At 42.7% G+C, this 20948-nt stretch overlaps 1 pseudogene; it reads right to left on the reverse strand.

Moving 5' to 3' along the window:
- Window positions 1–443: 443 nt before the first annotated feature.
- On the reverse strand, window positions 444–20586 carry LOC115177984 (myosin heavy chain, fast skeletal muscle-like; annotated as a pseudogene).
- Window positions 20587–20948: the final 362 nt, after the last annotated feature.

A 20948-nucleotide genomic window follows, 5' to 3' on the forward strand; every position in this document is an offset into this window, starting at 1 on the left:
TGCTCAACATTTCACCATGAAAATCATATTTTATGGAACACAGGAAAATGGTAAGACTTTGATCTTCAATACTTTGGTCTTGTTTATTCAGCAACTTCTTTCCCCTGTAAGAAGAAAGATAGAATATAATGGATCAGTAATAATAATGAACATGATAAATATATGGATAGACTTGGATAGAATATAATGGATCAGTAATAATAATGAACATGATAAATATGTGGATAGACTTGGACAGAATATAATATATCAAGCATTTAATGCTCAGTGCTCAGCTTGGATTTTCAATTTTGAACTACCAACAGAATTAACCTTTCTTTTTTAGCAATTCTTGAAACGTGCTGCTTGGTGATCTTAAATACAGCTGAACAAGTGTAAAAGGTCAGTATTGACCTCTGAGAAGACTGAATCATAGGTGGTGTTGATGTGGTCATATCTGAACATGAGTCAGGTACAGGTTTAGCAGCAGTTCTGTACCTTTCCAGAGTCACGGGTCTTGGCTCTGAGCTTGTTGACCTGAGTCTCAGCGATGTCAGCACGCTCCTCAGCCTCCTCCAGCTCATGCTGAACCTTCCTGAACTTAGACATGTGCTGGTTTGCTGCTTCCTCCTGGGTGAGGAAAAGAGAGGGAGAGCAGAACATCAGCATTTCAAGTTTGAAGCTTCAGGTAGTAAATTAAAATATTATTTTTCACAAAACACATATTGGCAGATTTAGGATAGCAATGTATACAGGGAGATAGAAGATACTGCAGAGAAAGTGAGTGTCAGAACTGGGGATCAAACCGCTGCTTCCAGCACTAGCACTAGACCAGCAAATTCATATTCAACCCCCTCTCCTTTAAGTTGGTAACACAGGCATAGGAGGCACTCAGAAATGTGTGTAATTTCTTCAGCAATTACTTGTAATATCAATTGAGTCATTGTTTACTGGTGTGCTGTAGTAACACTTCAGCTAAACTGTATGGACATTACGTTTTGTAGAGAAAAATTGATTGATTTCGATTGCCCTCTGTGACTCACCGCTTCCTCAGAATGCCTCTTGTAGGCCTTCACTTTCATCTGCAGCTTATCTACCAGGTCCTGAAGTCTGTTAACGTTCTTCTTATCCTCCTCAGTCTGTGAGAGAAGAGCAAAGAATCAATGTCACAATAGTTTTATACACAAACCTCTCTGTGTTAGTGTCAAGTGTGTGAAGATGGCACTTTCTCTTACCTGGTAAGTGAGCTCCTTGACTCTGCGCTCATACTTGCGGACTCCCTTTACTGCGTCTACACCTCTTCTCTGCTCGGCCTCCACCTCTGTCTCGAGCTCACGCACCTTTGTGGAACAAATAAACGTAGGAGTTTGTTGGAGGTCATGAAATCAGACGTAACAAATATTTGTAAACGTTTTCCAAAGATCCCTGGCTGTTAAATCTGTTCTTGCTAGAAATATACATAAACAAATTGAAAGGTAAATTCCACTTTGAGAACCACTGACCTAGATAATGAAAAGTTGTTGTTATTATTACAGACCCCTTCAATAAATGTTTTAAACGAATACATAGGAACAGATAACAGTTGTGCCCCCTTGACTGGATAGAAGACTATACCTTGTTTTGATCATAAATTCACTGTAATTTAAGCTTTAAAACTGCAATATTTTCTCTCTGATGCAAAGAGGGGGGACTTAAAAATGTTATTTCCCAGGGCCTGAGACTTGATTAGTCCAGTCGTGCACTGCAGAAGTCATAGGAAATCTGCGTGGATGCTATTTTTATCGCACTTTAAAGTAGGAGTTGTGTTCTGATATTAAGAGGGGCGTCCCTGATGAATTCACTATCACAAAAGGGGTAAGAAGTTTGGGAACCCTTGATCTTGGTGGGTTATTGCGAGAACAAGTCACTAAACAATGCTCCTGTGAATTTGTATATGATCAAATACATTTCCAGCAGTCAGTCTTTCAATCCACCCTAATCCACCCTGCTGGTAACTCACCCTGGACTCCAGTTTCTGGAGCTGTTTCTTGCCTCCCTTCATGGCCAGATTCTCAGCCTCATCCAGGCGGTGCTGCAGGTCCTTGACTGTGACCTCCAGGTTCTTCTTCATCCTCTCCAGGTCAGAGCTGGTGTCCTGCTCTTTCTTCAGCTCCTCAGCCATCATGGCCGCCTGGAATAATAGTTTGTTTAATTTAATGACCAATCATAACGTCCCTCTCAGATCTTTGTTGTTCTTAACTAGCCCTACTTTCTTTGGCACTTGGGGACAAATCAAGTGCATGTAATTCAAGGACTCACATCAGTGATTGCCTTCTTGGCCTTCTCCTCTGCATTCCTGGCCTCCTGGACGATGTCGTCCACCTCTCCCTGCACCTGCACCAGGTCAGTCTCCAGCTTCTTCTTGGTGTTCAGAAGGCTGGTGTTCTGAAGAAGGAAACAAGATAATTTGTTCGACTCTCAAGAGAACTTGCAAGTCACAAGGCTGAAATTATGAAAATCTAAGGCAAGCACTGTCAAATTCCAGGTGTGTTTAAACTGTATGCTTGGTTGAGTTTCATTAGAAATGGCTTTTGACCCATACCTGGGAGTGCAGCAGTCCAACACGCTCGCTGGCATCTACCAGCTCAGTCTCAGCCACTTTGCGGCCTCTCTCTGTCTGCTCGAGAGCAACTCTCAGCTCCTCGATTTCAGCCACCATCAGACCGTTTCTGCGCTCCACCATGGCTGCCTGCTCCTTCATGTCTTCTGCGACACGGACGGCATCATCAAGGTGCAATTGGGCATCCTGGGGTTCACAATGACATACATTCATTAGGACTTGTGGAAATAGGGGGGATAGGATCAATCAGTGATAGAAATGTTCATTGGTAAGAATTTCCCCAGTATCGCTACCTTTAGTACATAAGCCACTCTATTCAAATCCTCTGTTGTATTATTTTCTACAGATTCAAAAACAAATCCCTCTCCATGTTCAGGCTTTTGAGCCTGATGTCCCAGTCCCTTTACCTTGAGCTGTCCCTGGACGTTCCTCAGCTGTTTCTGGGCCTCAGCGGCCTGCCTGTTGGAGTGGCTCAGCTGGATCTCCATCTCGTTCAGGTCTCCCTCCATCTTCTTCTTCACCCTCAGGGCATCATTCCTGCTCCTGACCTCAGAGTCCAGGGTGCTCTGCATGGAGTCAACCACCCTCTGGCTGTTCCTCTTGATCTGCTCCATCTCCTCGTCCTTCTCAGCGATCTTCCTGTCCACCTCACCCTTGATCTGGTTCAGCTCCAGCTGCACACGCAAAATCTTGGATTCCTCGTGCTCCAGTGTTCCCTGGACAAACAGAAGCAGTCAGGCCAATTGTGTTCAATACATTTGTATGTATATAACAAAAGGACGTAAATATATATATGTATATATATATATATATATGACTACAATAAACATCATTACAGGGATCATTAGACTGTAGCTGGCGTTGGCTAGTTTAACTCTGCTTTTCCCATCAAACAGCTGTAGTTTGTACCTCAGCCTCCTCCAGAGCGGTCTGGATCTCAGACTTCTCTGTCTCCACGGTCTTCTTGGCCTTCTCCAGCTCATGGATGCTCTTGCCAGTCTCTCCAATCTGCTCAGTCAGGTCAGAGATCTCCTCTGCACACACACACACACACACACACACACACAAGAGCAGTTTAGACTTTGGACAGTTTTAGTTGATATTGCCAATCCACTGAAGTTGACATTGAATCATAATAACAGTGAATTAATTAACAGAAATTAATATTGCTAATGAAACATGAGCCAAATAATATTGCTGTCAAATGCTCACGTTGCAGGTTCTTGTTCTCTCTCTTCAGAGTCTCCAGATGATCCAGAGCCTCCTCGTAGGAGTTCTTCATCTTGAAGAGCTCCATGCTCATAGAGCGAGCCTCCTTCTGAGCTCCTTCCAGCTCAGCCTGGCCCTCCTCATACTTCTGCTTCCACTCTGCCAGAACCTAGGGGAATCCATGGGATTTTCATCAGAAGTTATTGATGAAGAGTTTTGAATTAGAAATATGCTACAATTATACTACATTTGATCATCTTTCAGACAGTAAATATCAGACTAAGGTGAGGTTTATTCATTTTCACCTTGTCAAAGTTCCTCTGCTTCTTGTCGAGGTTGGCGGCCAATGCGTTGGCTCTCTCAACCTCAATCATGAGGTCCTCCACCTCTCCCTGCAGCCTCTGCTTGGTCTTCTCCAGGGAGGCGCACTTGGAGTTGGTCGCCTCAATGGTCTCCTCGGCCTCCTGCAGACGCTGGGCCAGCTTCTTCCTGTTGGACAACAGAGGGTGGTTTTGTGGTGTAAAAGATATGTTACAATTGTCATGACGTTGGCCTCTTTGGGTACAGGAAGGACAGTTGACCCCCTCCCCTTTGTACCATCACCCAACCTACCTTCCCCCCAACCCAGGGTTGTAAACATTCCAAGAGGAGAATCTACTACAACATGTTTCATAGAGAGACAAAGGAAATTCTTCCAACTCATAGAATTGGAGAACCGAGCGACATGTGTTTTCTAGAGAGGATATGGAAGATTGATGAGGACTCCAGCTACGAACTGGTCCGCTTGGTACCATTTTGTGATACTCAGAAGAGACAATATAGCCATATTACCTTAAAACTGTTTATATAATAGCCTCAGCGATGAGACTGGCATCATAATGGTTGTATAAAATGTATTAATAAGGATAAAGCTATTTGTAATACATTGAGATGCTATGTACTGACGTTAATGTGATAGAATTGTATTTCTGTAACCAAGTCTAACTCAGTCATAGGCACGCCCCCAGGGACACATACAGGACCAGGCGTCATTTGACAAGCCTGTTCTATGGGCACTATAAAACACCCCCTGATTTACATTTCTAGAGACCAGGCCTCCACTCCATGGCCATTAGGTTTTATCATCCAAGTACTCTACTGAAAGTGAACCATACCACGTGGTTAACTTTTAGACTATCGATATCGACAGAATAAGAACAAGTCTTTGATATTAATTATTAGTCTGCAGCTAAGTAAATTATATCATCGAACGCGAAGACCAACCACATCCATTCTATGACGACATTAATGAATGTCGCTCTGAAAGATCCATTCTAACCGAGAGAGAGAGAGAGAGAGAGAGAGAGAGAGAGAGAGAGAGAGAACGCGGACAAAACTCTCCATAAGAACATAACTCTTCAAAAGGGATCCCGACGACACATGAGCGTAAATATATATTGATTGCAATTGTTCCCGAATGAGTGAGCCTTCAATTGTCAATTGTTAATATTAATGAACTCCGTGTAACTTCTCAGCTTACCGTTTATGACCCATTGACTGGGTAGAAGACCAGCCATGCTTGTTAGCCATTAGGGCACATTACTATACCAATCCTTTGTGACGATAATTACTGTTTGTATGTTTTCTGTTAATTACTTAGTGTAGTAAATAAATGATTTTAAGACAATTGATGTATGGATGATTTTAGTAAAGAATGGGTTCGTGCAGATACAACAATTTACGACGTTTGGGAATGAGACTGGACGCGAGGTAAAATACACCATTCAAACCAGAAGATAATCGGCCTATATTATAATATAGGAAAGTTATATTAGGAAAATTATAACTTTGTAATCTGAATATTTTTCTTGGTGCCCCGATCTTCTAGTTAATTACAATTAAACGATTAATCAGTTTAATCGCGTGATAATAATTACAGGGAGTTAATTGATAAACCTATCTTCAGTTTAATGGTACCCAAAGACACGACACAATACATATTGATGTAACATTTTCTCAGAGCCCCCTACCACCCTCACCATCCACACAATATCTGAGTTTTTTTCTGTTGCGTGCGACTCACTTGGCCTCCTCCAGCTCCTCTGTGCGCTGGATAGCATCAGTTTCATACTTAGTCCTCCACTGAGCCACCTCACTGTTGGCCTTGGACATGCCGCGTTGCAGCTCTGCCTTGGCCTCCTGCTCCTCCTCAAACTGCTCCCTCAGGAGGTCACAGTCATGGCGGGCAGACTGGACACCGTGGGCCAGTGCGTTTTTAGCCTGTGAGAAAGAAGACAAGGAGAGATGAGTGAGATAGTCAAACAAATTATGTGGACTTGTTTACGTGAAGCTATGTGGTTTGTTGCTATCGTTATTTTGCTACCTGCCAAAATTACGTTTTTACTTTTTAATTACCATTTTGTATTTACATTTTTTCCCTCGCTCGACTTTTTACATTCAACTTTTTCACCCCTGACGCTTTATCTGGACATGGTTCTACACTACCTCCACCAGCCAAAGCTAAGTAGTAACATTAACATTATGCCTTCTAATTGCAGTCGCTGTACTCATAATATACAGGAGAACGATCGCCTTATGGTGAGGTGCTGCAAGTGCTGCAAGCCCAGCTTCAGACACAATCGTTAGGCAAGGGTAATTTAAGTGTAGGAAAGGATGAAACAGCGTCTGTGCCACCAATAAGTACAGATAGTAGTATAAATCCCCTCGCACAGTCCCCGCAGCCGGACATTTTCTCATGGCTTCTGAAAGGAAATGCTGTAGGAATGCTAAACCAGTGTCACTCATTCAGCCGACAGAAACTTTAAACCGTTTTCCCCCATTAAAATAAGCAATGAGTCAGAGTCGGAGGCCGAGCCTTCTCTGGTCTCTCCTCCACCCGTTACGGGGTCTGAGCCGACGAAGCCTCCCACCATTAGCTTTGACAAATTGAAAACCCTAGTCATTGGTGACTCCATTACCCGCAGTATTAGACTTAAAAAGAATCATCCAGCGATCATACACTGTTTACCAGGGGGCAGGGCTACCGACGTAAAGGCTCATCTGAAGATGGTGCTGGCTAAGGCTAAAACTGGTGAGTGTAGAGAGTATAGGGATATTGTTATCCACGTCGGCACCAACGATGTTAGGATGAAACAGTCAGAGATCACCAAGCGCAACATAGCTTCAGCGTGTAAATTAGCTAGAAAGATGTGTCGGCATCGAGTAATTGTCTCTGGCCCCCTCCCAGTTAGGGGGAGTGATGAGTCTCACAACTCAATCGCTGGTTGAAAACTTTTTTCTGCCCCTCCCAAAAGATAGAATTTGTAGATAATTGACTCTCTTTCTGGGACTCACCCACAAACAGGACCAAGCCTGGGCTGCTGAGGAGTGATGGATTCCATCCAAGCTGGATGGGTGCTTTCATCTTATCTATGAACATAGACAGGGCTCTAGCTCCACAATGAGATAGGGTGCAGGCCAGGCAGCAGGCTGTTAGCCAGCCTGTCAGCTTAGTAGTGTCTGCCTCTAGCACAGTCAGTGTAGTCAGCTCAGCTATCCCCATTGAGACCGTGTCTGTGCCTCGATCTAGGTTGTGCAAAACTAAACATGGAGGTGTTCGCTCTAGCAATCTCACTGGAATAAAGACCTCCTCCATTCCTGTCATTATTGAAAGAGATTGTGATATCTCACATCTCAAAATAGGGCTACTTAATGTTAGATCCCTCACTTCCATAGTCAATGAACTAATCACTGATCATAATCTTGATGTCATTGGCTTGACTGAAACATGGCTTAAGCCTGATGAATTTACTGTGTTAAATGAGGCTTCTCCTCCTGCTTACACTAGTCTCTGAGGGTGGAGAGACAGTAGGAGTCTCTGAGGGTGGTGTAGTCACCGTCTATGTAAAGATATGGCTCTAAACTCTCCATTTTGGGTCCCTTACCTTGACCTCCTCCTCAATCACCCTCTTCAGCTCCTCCACCTGCTGGGTGAAGGCCTGTTTTCCTCTGGTCAGTTGAGACACGAGAGCTTCCTTCTCCTCCAGCTGGCGACCAAACTCACCTGCAGGACAGAGGAACATCTTGTTAATAGGGTCACTGTTTTCTAAGATTGAAAATGTATTTTGAGGTATCGTAGGGCAATATTAGTTTCTACTGTACTATTCACCACCTATGTGGATACAGCCCACAACATGTATTGTTTTCTACTAAAGGTAAGCATTGGCTTGTTGTTCATTGTTGATGGTACCATTTTCTGTCAGGAGTCTGGCCCTCTGTCCGCTGATGTCATTGACCTGGCGAACATTCTCATCATTCTTAGTCTTGAGCTCACTCAGCTGGTCCTCAAGAGTACGGCACATCTTCTCCAGATTGCCCTGTTAGTGAAACATGTACCATCATTACTTTATATTTGTGACTCCTGTCAACTTCAGTTCACTTGAATGGTTATGTAGTTGACCATCCTCAACACTGCTTGATCAAAACATTACTACTCACCTTAGCCTTGGCGACAGCCTCCATGTTGCTGGAGAGGTCATCAATCTCCATCTTGAATTCGCTCTTCTCCTTCTCCAGCTTCTGCTTGACGCGCTGCAGGTTGTCGATTTGCTCCCCGAGCTCAGCCACACTGTCGGCCTGCTTCTTGCGCAGAGCGGCGGCTGTGGCCTCATGCTGCAGGGTGGACTCTTCAAGATCACGACGCAGCTTCTGGAACTCAGCCTCACGCTTCTTGTTCACCTCAATCTGAGCAGCAGTGGCGCCTCCGGCCTCCTCCAACCTCTCGCTGATCTCCTCAAGTTCCCTGGAGAGATCGGCCCTCTGTTTCTCAACCTTAGCCCTGGCAGCACGCTCAGCCTCAATTTCCTCCTCCAGCTCCTCAATACGGGCCTAGAACAGGGGCAGGAGCAGGGGGGATGAACACTACAATACAGTTGAAACAATTGAACCTCACAAAGTAATAATAGTATGTATATTTTGCATAAATGTGTTTAATACAAAGCCAGTTACACTAATATATTCAGTAGACAGTGTCCCATGCAGGAGCCAAACCCTCAAAGGTAAGAAGTTAGACAGAGGACTCTAGATGGATATAAGCCATTTTAATATGGATATTGTCATTGAGGGCTGAGGGGGGATAGTAAGAGGCACCAACAAGAAACACCATCTTCCAACCTACTGAGCCATCAGAAGCCACCTGGAAAACTGCTGCCAGAAAAAGTGTGCTTTTTTTAAAGGAAATTATTCAAGTCTGTGCTTTTCTGTACTGGAGCTTATATCCTGTACTGTACCTGGAGTTCCTTGATCTTCTTCTGCAGCTGAGCTCCCAGAGACTGCTCATCCTCAATCTTGCTGAGGAGCTGGGTGGTCTCAAACTCCTTCCTAAGAAACACAAAGACGTTGATTGCAGAGTTGGTTTTGCTTTAATGTGTAAAGGGGGAGGATCATACCATTCACTTTGCTTTTAAGAATCACATGCACATGCTAATTTATAATTACAATAATTAGTCAAGAACAACCATTATAGCAGGTAATACTGTAGTCATTTGTTTGTGTTTACTTCTTGATTTTTTCATCAGCTTGCTGCTTGTCATTCTCCAGGTCCATTATGGACTCCTGGGCCAGTTTCAGATCTCCCTCGAGCTTTCTCTTGGATCTCTCAAGGTCCATACGAAGCTTCTTCTCTTGCTCCAGGGAACCCTCAAGCTAGAGGATAAAAATACATATATTGTTAAAATCTAAACAACTGAAGATAATATCATCTTACATGCTATCATGGCCAAAATGTTCAACTCCACTCACGTCGTCCACTTGCTGTTCCAGCTTGGTCTTGGCCTTGGTCAGAGTGTTGACTTTGTCCTCCTCTGCCTGCAGGTCATCCAGTGTCTGCTGGTGGGCCTCTTGGAGGGCTTTCTTCTCCTTGGTCAGCTTGGCAACACTCTCATCCATAGATGCCATCTCCTCAGTCAGGTTTTTAACCTGAAAACGGCAACATCAAAATGAGTCTTTGGTCACTTAAAGGGGAGATTTAGTTTGTTATATATTGCATTCATTTAATTTAGATTCGCACTGCATCAACAATTACTGTACTATATATTCAACACTAGATGTCAGTGTTCATCATGCCAGTGTACTGAATGGAAGTCATAAATGAGGGGAGCAGAACATGCAATGAATGTTGTGAGTACCCCACAACTGAAATTCTACTATTGTACAACGTGAATTCCATTTCTGTTAAGCTATGTTTTGAGTTGATTATTGTTTGGATTATTGTTTGGTTAGACTGCCTATGGTAAGACACAAGACCTTGTTTTCAGTGGCGTGCTTCTCCTTTTCCACTTTGGCCAGGGTGAGCTCCAGGTCATCAATGTCCTTCTTCAGCTCAGAGCACTCATCCTCCAGCTTCCTCTTCTTGGCAGTCAACTCAGCATTGATCTCCTCCTCATCCTCCAGCCTCTCGGTCGTCTCTTTGAGTTTGGCCTCCTGCTGGATCTTGCTCTTGATGAGCCCCTCGCACCTTTCCTCAGCATCGTTCAGACTCTCTCCTTCCTGGTTTCAGAACGGGGGGGAAAAAATCAGAGGCCTCACTTTGTATATTGAAGGTCAGAGTAAACCAATCGAAATTCATGAGATATATAAAGTCTATAACATTAGTAATAAATAGGTGTGTACATATGTACGTTTATTCATGTGAATGTAAATTTGACAGTAATGAAGGTTGTTTTTTCACCCACAGATGCTACTTGGAGTGCCAGGTCGTTCTTCTCCTGCGTCAGGGCCACCAACTTCTCCTCCATTTGCTTCTTCGTGGACAGAGCCTTGGCCAGGTCTGCTGTCATCTTATCATAGTTCTCCTTCATGTTGGCCAGCTCCTTCTCAGTCTCAGCGCTCTGCAGCAGGGGCTTGATCTTGAAGTACAACTTCATCCATGGCCAGGTTTTCACATTCATGAATGAGCGGATGTTGTACTGGATGGCGTAAACTGATTCTCAGGTCGACAGAAAGGATAGAGTGGCATGGTGAGTGACATGCTTAAAGCTACAGTCTGTGATTAGATGAACAACAAACTGGAACCCCCACCACTGTTTGTTTACAGCTGAGGAATGGGGCTAGGGAAATGTAACCCCTCTTAAATTCATAGACAGCTCTCTAGATGCAAGTACTGACAGGTCGTGCGTGCTAAGCTCATGAGGCATTTTATATACTTTAAGAATGAACGTGTAAATTCCATGTTTAAATGACAATTGAACAGCCAAATCCCAAACTCCAACTATAAAGCTAGAATCCTTTAGTTGCTACATCTATTTCTGGACTAAATGAATTAACCCAAAAGCTTTAGTAGACCATTATAAGATGTACTTTCTCATTCTGAACAGCTCACAGCATATACAGTATGTAATCATAATGCATTAGATACAGGTGGTTGACAGAAAGCTTTGCCAAGATGTCTACTATTCCTCACCTCCTCTCCATCATCTTGCTAAACTCTCTCCTCATGAGGAATCCACGGCTGAGAGCCTGGACCATGCCGACCGAAGAGAGAGGCCAGCTTCTCATCTCTCATCTCCTCCAGGACACCCAGCAGACCGGCTTTGAAGAACACCTGAGACACAGTTTAACATGGTCAATGGAACCACAGATGGTGACAGATAGAAATGTTGGAATCAAAAGAGGGGAACAACACAACTAGATTGATTTAAACAACATTAACTTCGCTATGGCTACAAACAAACCATGTGATATGTTGTTTCTAAGTTGTTAGTTATTGTACAGTTGTAGATTAATAATGTACACAGATACAGATAGCTGCAGCCATACCACTCTAACACTATGCACATGGTAATGAGTTTAGTTCTCTTCTATACTTGTGATGAACGATTTTGAAAAAAAAAACAGTCCAATGTTTTTCCACCTTTTCCATTAGTTAAATGAAGAAGAAAGAACAAAAGGATGGATAGATCACCTGGAGAGATTTTATATGGTAGAGGTTTAAATTATCATTCAAGTTGTGTTTTGTTGTCAGCTTTTACTGGGGGTTTTTGACTGACCTTGGTGTGTCCAAACTTGTAATCCTCGTGATTCACATCAATGGACCCAAGCAGCTTCTCAGAAGCCTTCTTGTTGTCCATGAACTGGCCCTCAGGGATGACACTGGCATTCAGTACTTTGTACCTGAATGAGGAGACATTTTTAACATGTCAAGTTGTAATATCTTAGTTATATTTCGTAAAAAGTAAGCCTATTCTGATGCTGGGAATACCCTTGGAACAGATATTTTCTGTGGTGTGTGCATGTGTATGTGCGTGTGTGTGTGCGTGCTTGCGTGTGTGTACCTCTGTTTGAAGTCAGCATAGATGATTCTGCTTGGGAAGCCCTTTCTGCAGATCCTGATACCCTCCAGTACACCATTACACCTGAGCTGGTGGATAACCAGGAAGTTCTTCATCAGACCTGGTAAAACAAAACAAGTCTCTTTTAATACTCATAAACAGGTTAAAGATTGGGATTGTTAAGGTTACTGGTACTGTACTGATAAGATTACATATTTAACTCAATATTTCTTGTACCTGGAGTCTTTGACTCGTTGGGGATCAGGCAGCGCACAAAGTGAGGATGAGTGCTCCTCAAGTTGGTCATCAGCTTATGTAAGTTCTCCTGTAAGAGGGTTACAAACCATTTTCTCAGAAATAATTTATAATAATTGCACCTTTTAAAGGACTGAATCTACACATTTCAAAAGCTCACCCTGAACTGGGAGGACACAGTCTGCATGGAACCACCCTTCTTCTTGCCTCCTTTCTTGGCTTTATCTGTTAAAATGGGGAAAAGTTAAAGATAACTAGAAAAGTACATTTCCTAGAGGGGGTGGAATAAATAGAATAATAATAAGAGTATGTAAGAAATCTAGAGTGGTCTTGTCTTCAGCAAGCACACTAATTATAAACCAGAGAATCTCTGGTTAACTTCACACTTATCTAGAGGCAAATGAGATTGTTTAAAATAACACCTATTGTATGAATAAATTAACCAAGTATATTAGTAAATCAAACCAGTGATAAACCCTGAGAAATTGTGATACATTGAAAGACTTTAAAGAACATTTGGGTCTGAGTTATAACTAGTATTTAGTTAAATATTGTGACGTGATGCTAGTCTTACCCTCAGGAGGGGGAGGAGGATACAGGGCAGCCAAAATTTTGACAGAGGACTTCTGGTACAGCTGGCAAACTGAGTCGTTCAGGGGATCCTTGTTCTTCTCCAGCCAGCCAGTGATGTTGTAGTCCACAGTACCGGCGTAATGCACCAGGGAGAAGTGGGCCTCTGCCTTGCCTTTGGCAGGCTTGGGCTTCTCAAACGCATTTGTTTTGCCAAGATGCTGGGCGTACAGCTTGTCCTTGAAGGTAGTGTCTGAAGACTTGGGGAACATGCACTCCTCTTCAAGGATGGAGAAGATGCCCAATGGCTTTACGAAAAGAGATGTATGTCAAATTAGTGATATTTCCATTTAGGATGACATTTATTCCGTTAGTAAACATGCCATTATAGGGTTATATTCCTTTAGGGACACATAATAGGAAACATATTGAGTTCTCAACAGTCAGTGGCATATATTAATGGGTGCCAAGGGAAGCGAGCTTTCCCCAAAAAATTGACATATAATATAATGTATGTTTCGTCTCGCTTAGCAAGAGGCTGAATGTGTCTCACCAGGTAAAGCAAAACTGCGCTCGTCTGTCTCTGTATTTGTAGCCCTTCTATCTGATGCTGTCTGGTCAAAAAGAGTATGATATTGTAGCATTGAATGCAAAAGAAGCCAGAGAGCATTTGGCCTCCCTTGATATTTTTTTATACAATAACAGCGAATCAGAGTTGAGCTAAACTGAGTGAGCTAATCTGTGAATGGTCCTGGTGCACCAAAAAACGTGTCAAGGAAAGCCAGTTTTGATTTGGCTTCACACCAAATCAAGCCAAACGTCATTGACAGAAAGAAAAACTTCAATTGTTGCATCTCATTGTGTTGTTGTCCTCTGGAGGATAGGTAGCTAGCTAAAATGGGCCATTTCCTAAGTTGGCCGTGGATGGAGATAGGGACTTGGACTCATAGTTTTACTTAATTCCCCGTACTGGCCAGTGATTCTAACACCAATTCTGACCCAACCATAAATTAATACATTGTGCATTTGGTCTGAGAGGATGGAAGTTCAATGTGTAGCTAGATGTAGTAGGCTAATGTTTACTAGCTAATTGTTGCCCAGGAAAGGAAGTTAGAATAGCGAGCAAGCATTTTACTCAAGTAGCCTAGGACAAAAAAAATGTATAGCGTTTTCTGCAACATGAAAGACAGGAGGATGGCGTTTCCATGTATTTTCTACTTACTCACACAAACACAGAAATTATTACCATGGACAGCCACATGATATCTAGCTTCCGTTGATTGGACTAAAATAGTTTTTGGAATCTTTTAGTTGTCACTGTATAAGACTAAGCATAGGTGATTTGTTGATGTTGAAATGTTGAAATTGAAATGGCGCTGGAATATTGGAGGGAGGCAGCTCCTGTTTTCTATGCGACTTGCGGTAACTCTCTGTGGTTCTAAATCAATAGATGTTTAGTGGTCCGAAAATGGCCGAAAATGTACTTGACTGACCATGCTGTAGGTCATGTAACTGTTTGTTACATGCATTATGCTTTGTCGACTCCATGGGAGAGATGTTGCTCTCCGGTTTTGTGATGAAACAAATATGTGGATGAATTTATTCTGCCACTGTGTCTTCTTATTGTCTCGGCCTTAGGCCTATATATCACGGTGTCAAAGCATATAAACTAACAGGTTATAGAGCAAACAATGCAATTATAACAACACATTGGTTGTTCTGGATTTTTTGGACTCGATTGGCTTCCCCAGTGATTTTAATACTGTATACGTTGTACCACTGTGATAATATATCACACAGCGCTCCATATGAGCTTTGCTGTTATGGTCCACTAAAATCCCCACAGACAGCGTACCTTCTCAATAAGCTCAATGCAGGCAGCCAAGTCCATGCCGAAGTCAATGAAGGCCCAGACGATTCCCTCCTTCTTGTACTCCTCTTGCTCCAGGACGAACATGGTGTGGTTGAAAAACTGTTGCAGTTTCTCATTGGTGAAGTTGATGCACAGCTGCTCCATGCTGTTGTACTGTTGATGGAGTTTTAAAAGGGATAATTTCATCATACAAGGCTGTAATCCATCTCAATCACATCTAATTGTCTTGTTCTATTGTCATACTCACATCAAAGATCTCAAACCCGGCAATGTCGAGCACACCGATATAGAACTGCCTTGGATTCTTGGTGTCCAACATCTCATTGATACGGATGACCATCCACAAGAACATCCTCTCATAGATGGACTTGGCCAGAGCCGAGACTGAGTTATTAACCTGCAATGATAATACCTCAAATTAATACATGCGATATTGACCATGTCTAATCATAAGGTGAAACAAGCTTGGGAAAAACAAAAGCAATGCACTCGTCCCCAAAATAATTCCAGTGCTCAAAAAATGGTAGCTGCTGTGTTTGGCCGCCTTACCTGAGGCACTGTCTGTCCCTTGGTCACATACTCGTTGCCGACCTTCACTCTTGGGTAGCACAGGGCCTTCAACATCTCAGCTGAGTTCAGGCCCAGCAGGTAGGCGATTTTATCAGCCACTGGAGAGAGAACCAACAACAACAGACTCAGGGACACAAGATCACTTGTTTCTGATTTCACACTGACAAAATAGTTTGGTTAATTTCTTTGTGGCTTAGGTTTTGATTCACCCACATTTGTGGAGGTTGTAATTTGTTCTCCAAAAATGATCTCCTGCCTGACGTTCACGTGGCACTGTCTGTCTTAGGTGTTCTATTTCTATGTTGGGGACTGGGAGTGGGACTAATGCTGTAAATATTGTATATCTATGAGTGACTCACCCTCTGTGCCGTCTGGCTCGGCCTGCTCCTCACGCTGCTTCTGCTTGAATTTCAAGTTTCCATGGTGCAATACTGCTCCTGTCAGCTTGTAGATGCCAACCTTCTCATCATTACTGAAGCCCAGGACTGTAATGGCATCCTGACATTAAAGAGGAAGTACAACAGAGATGAACTGAATGATAGTTTGCTTAGTTACACTAGAGGTCTGTGCTGCTCACTGCAGAACAAATGGGATGGATAGATTTGACTGGCTTCTCTGTTCCACATGATAACGCTTGGCCAACACATTAGTAGATGGCAGCACAGTTATGCAGTTACACAGGGCACTTAGTGGTGCTCTCTTGTGGAAGGCATGAAGAATTCCTTGAGGCACATGCCTAACTAACACAAGGCATTTAGAATCAAACAAAAACATACATGAACATTCCCAGCTGCCACCAAGTTGGAATTTCACAGTGCATTCAGTGTGTATGGTGGTCCTATCAATTCCATATCTAGAGTTTGGTTAACCCTTTGTTTGACTCACATCTGTGGCATCCAGCTCTTCATTGTCATTGATGCTGGCCACAGCGATCTGACCCTGGCTGCACATGGGGAAGTCGTAGGGGTTAGTGGTGATGAGCGCCACTTCTGTGGACAACAGAGAACAGCTTGTCAGTTAAATCTCTTAGAATTCTGCTGTCCCACCTTTACAGTATTTTGGGGGGCTCCTGAGTGGCGCAGCGGTTTAAGGTACTCATTTCGGTGCTAGAGGCGTCACTACAGACCCTGGTTCGATTCCAGGCTATATCACATCTGGCCGTGATTCGGAGTCCCATAGGGTGGCACACAATTGGCCCACCGTCGTTCGGGGTTAGTGTTTGGCCTGGGTAGGCTGTCATTGTAAATAAGAATTTATTCTTAACTGACTTGCCTAGTTAAATAAAGGTTAAAAACTAAAACAGTATCTCTCCCTCCTTTACTCAATAGATGGACTCAAGGATACAAGTAGTATATAATAAATAGCATCAATTAGAGGAGACTGAGACTTGTGGACTACTGCTTCACAGTGCATTACTTGATAGATATTTCCCAGAGACCTTCCAAATGTCTAGATGTCTTGTTACCTTGGATGTACTCATTGTAATAGTATTCAAATTGTGGATTATGAATATTTTTTATATATTCCATTGATGGGGGTGGGAATAATTTCCTCTGGACCTCTACTTGTCGTCCCAACTAGCTCAGGTTTGTGGCCTGTCATCATCTGGAAGAAGATGTGGTAGCCTCTCTCATCGGGCAGTTGGAAGGATACTCTGGACTTTTCCAGCAGGTCTGAGAGAGAAAGGAGAGAGAGAGTGAATGACACAAAGAGGAAGAGGAGAGCGAGAATGAGAGAGAGAGAGCAAGACAGAGAACATGAGATACATTTCAATTTGATCTCCCCAAAAATCTGTTTGAATTTAGGAAAGCATTGAGAAACAATCAAAACCAACTCACAGGTTTCAATGTCAGCTTTAGCCAGTTTGCCACCTTGGAAGTGAATCCTGATGAATTTACCCTGTAGTAGAGCATGGGGGTTAGAAATAGGTCAACAAATACATCTAACATTTTACTTTGATAGACCCCTTTAAATGTTACAGTTTGTTGGACAGATATTGGATCTATTGATACAGATATAGGATCTTGATGTAGGATCCAGTTTGCTACAGCAGGGGAAAAAATCCTGCAGCAACAGGAAATGTGAATTATAATGTGGATTATAAATAATGGACATTGTTTTGTAATGGTTGATAAATGAAAAATATTACAGCGAATTAAGTCTGAAACTTTAAAGAGGAAAATTCACATTTTAAAACCTCCAACACACTACAAGTTTGAATTTCAGCAACAAAACCAATGATAAAAATAAAAATAACATCTTATATCTGTATAACAGAAGGGAACTACTGAATTACATTTTTCCAATATAAGTTAACTTCCACAGTATGCCCTTCATACTTACAAAGCGAGACGAGTTGTCGTTCCTCACTGTCTTGGCATTACCGTAAGACTCCAGCAGAGGGTTAGCTGCAATGATCTGATCCTCAAGAGACCCCTGATTGAGACAAACACAAGTTACTCAAAAACTGGTAACATTGTCGAGTTAGTTTTTCTCAATTGCTTGAAAGAGGATTCACCACTGGAAAACAAGTTTACACAGCCAACCAAACTGAAATGTGTTAAAAAGGCAAACATAACAACAACCTACCTGCATTTTGCCAGGTTCTGCTTCCTTCTTGGCCCCAGACACTGCAATGGTGGCAAAGTACTGGATGACACGCTTGGTGTTGACAGTCTTTCCTGCACCGGATTCTCCACTGGTTTATATGACAGAGAAAGAGGGGTTTTAGTTACATGTCCGAGTGTCAGATTGGCTTTCACTAAGAAATAGCATAGAACAATACACTGTTAACCTGTGTTCTGACATAAGTCTTTAACAAATACTACTTCTCATCGACTCGTTATTACACATAGCCTAATGCTCTAATCCATTCATATTGTCATGTATTTCATCACACCAAGTGACCCAACTTATTACAATAGAAACACTTCTCAAGGGACATTTTAGTAAACAACTTACGTAATCAGGACGGACTGGTTCTCCTTATCTGGAACCAAAAAACACATTGCCTATCATACTCAAGCAACATTATGGGGACATTATTTAATTCATAGCATCATCACGAATTTCAATTTGGTACATTTTCCTTTCAAGGGTAGTGACATCAGATATTCCCAGCAAACTGTTATTACCCTGACTAGAACACAGGAGATACCTTTCTGATGCATATTTTAATTTCCATTGATGCATCCATCCATCTATCTATCTATGAGCACTTAATGGACATCTATCCAACCAACCAACCATCCATCCCTCCGTCCATCCCTCCATCCATCCAACCATCAATCCATCCCTCCGTCCATCCATCCAACCATCCATCCAACCAACCAACCATCCATCCCTCCGTCCATCCATCCAACCATCCATCCATCCAACCAACCATCCATCCCTCTATCCATCCAACCATCAATCCATCCCTCCGTCCATCCATCCAACCATCCATCCAACCAACCAACCATCCATCCCTCCGTCCATCCCTCCATCCATCCAACCATCAATCCATCCCTCCGTCCATCCCTCCATCCATCCAACCATCAATCCATCCCTCCGTCCATCCCTCCATCCATCCAACCATCCATTCCTCCATCCAACCATCCATGAGAGCTTGTACCAATCATCCTGAACTGAAAGGCGTTGTCAGAGACGGAGAAGATATGGGGTGGAGCCTCCATCCTCTTCTTCCCTCTGTAGGCGTTGACAACCTCTGCGTCGTACACTGGGAGCCATTTGTAGGTGTTCACCGTGGCACAGAAGAGCCCAGAGTAGGTCTGGATGAAAGTATAATTACATTTGTGGATTAGTAAAGTCAGATGAACTTTTACCTGGATTTATGTAAGGATGTGGGTGTACTTTGGTATACTGATGTGGGTCGACTGTATTGATTTGTTTTGGTTTCTACCATTCATTTATGTGTGTATTTATTTATGTTCATGTATGTGAGTGTTTGTATGTGCAGGTTTCTTACATAGATCATCCATGTTGCATAACGCTCTTTGAGGTTATACAACACAGAGGCTTCATTCAGGTAGGTCATCATGGCCATGTCCTCAATCTTGTCGTACTTAGGGGGATTCATCTCGAAGATGTCTGCATCTTTGAACTCTTTTCCTTCCTGAAATAGTCAGGAATATAGATTACACACAGATAACGGCCCAGTACATCACTGGGGCCAAGCTTCCTGCCATCCAGGACCTATATAATAGGCGGTGTCAGATGAAAGCCCAAACAATTGACTCGTCTCCCAAGTCATAGACTGTTTTCTCTACTACCGCACGGCAAGCGGTACCGGAGTGCCAAGTCAAGGACCAAAAGGCTCCTTAACGGTTTCTACCCCCAAGCCATAAGACTGCTGAACAATTAATCAAATGGCCACCGGACTATTTAAATTGGACCCCCCCCCATTTGTTTTGTACACTGATGCTACTCGCTGTTTATTATCTATGCAAAGTCACTTCACCCCTACCTACATGTACAAATTACCTTGACTAACCTGTACCCCCGCACATTGACTCGTTACCAGTACCCCTGTATATAGCCTTGTTATTGTTATTTTATTGTGTTACTTTTTATTATTTGTTTTAGTTTAGTTGGGAAATATTTTCTTATCTCTTCTTGAACTGCGCTGTTGGTTAAGGGCTTGTAAGTAAGCATCTCACGCTAAGGTCAACACTTGTTGTATTCGGCGCATGTGACAAATAAAGTTTGATTTGATTTGATCAAAGTGGACATGACTGAATGCTTTTTGCTCATTAATATTACAGTTCAATCCAACATTTAATCCAACTACTTAGTTATCACCCACTGACACATACGTTCTTGACTGATTCTTGAGCTTTAAACATGATGTGTTTGAAGGTTACAAAAACAAATACATGTTCAATCTATCTGTTGTTACTGATTACATATTGTCTATTGAAATGTTTTTGATCATTTTGATGATTTTTCATGAAACAGAGTAATTACACGAGCTTGAATACTTTTCAGATCAGGCTTACCTCCTTAGTGCCGTCAGGTTTCGTGACTGTTACAGTACACTTCCCGTCTGCCCTGGCAGTGACCAGACCCTTAAGGTACAGCTCTGCCTTGTCTGTCACATAGCAGGAGTTCTTTGAATCAAAGGGTGCGGTTTGTGCCTCCATCCTCTCCCTCTCAGGCTTACGGAGGTATATGGCAGCCTTGCCGTAGATTTGCATCTCCGCGTCCGTACTCATGGTGACGGATAACTAGGAAAGAGATGAAACATGATTAACTCTGTGGTGCTTCCTTCCCAGTCAACAGAGTTAGGTGAGTGGTATCTCTAACAGAATATTCTCACTTTTTATGTGAAGACTGAAACCATGTCTCACCTTCTTTTTCCCCTCCTACAGACGAATGTGTACTTCTTGGAGGACCCTGTGAAACATGAGAGTGTTGTGAAAACGCAAAAGTCAAAATCATTATCATTTTAACCCCAGAATGTCTAAAAAACATTTAACTAAATAATTAAAGCCATGGCAATTTAAACTACAGGTGCAACTGCTAACTTTCATTTTCCTAATAGCATCTCACTTTACTACTGAAATAAATACCCCTGAAAACCCAGATG

The sequence above is a fragment of the Salmo trutta genome, chromosome 38 (assembly GCF_901001165.1).
Source record: "Salmo trutta chromosome 38, fSalTru1.1, whole genome shotgun sequence".
In the NCBI taxonomy this organism is placed as follows: domain Eukaryota; kingdom Metazoa; phylum Chordata; class Actinopteri; order Salmoniformes; family Salmonidae; genus Salmo; species Salmo trutta.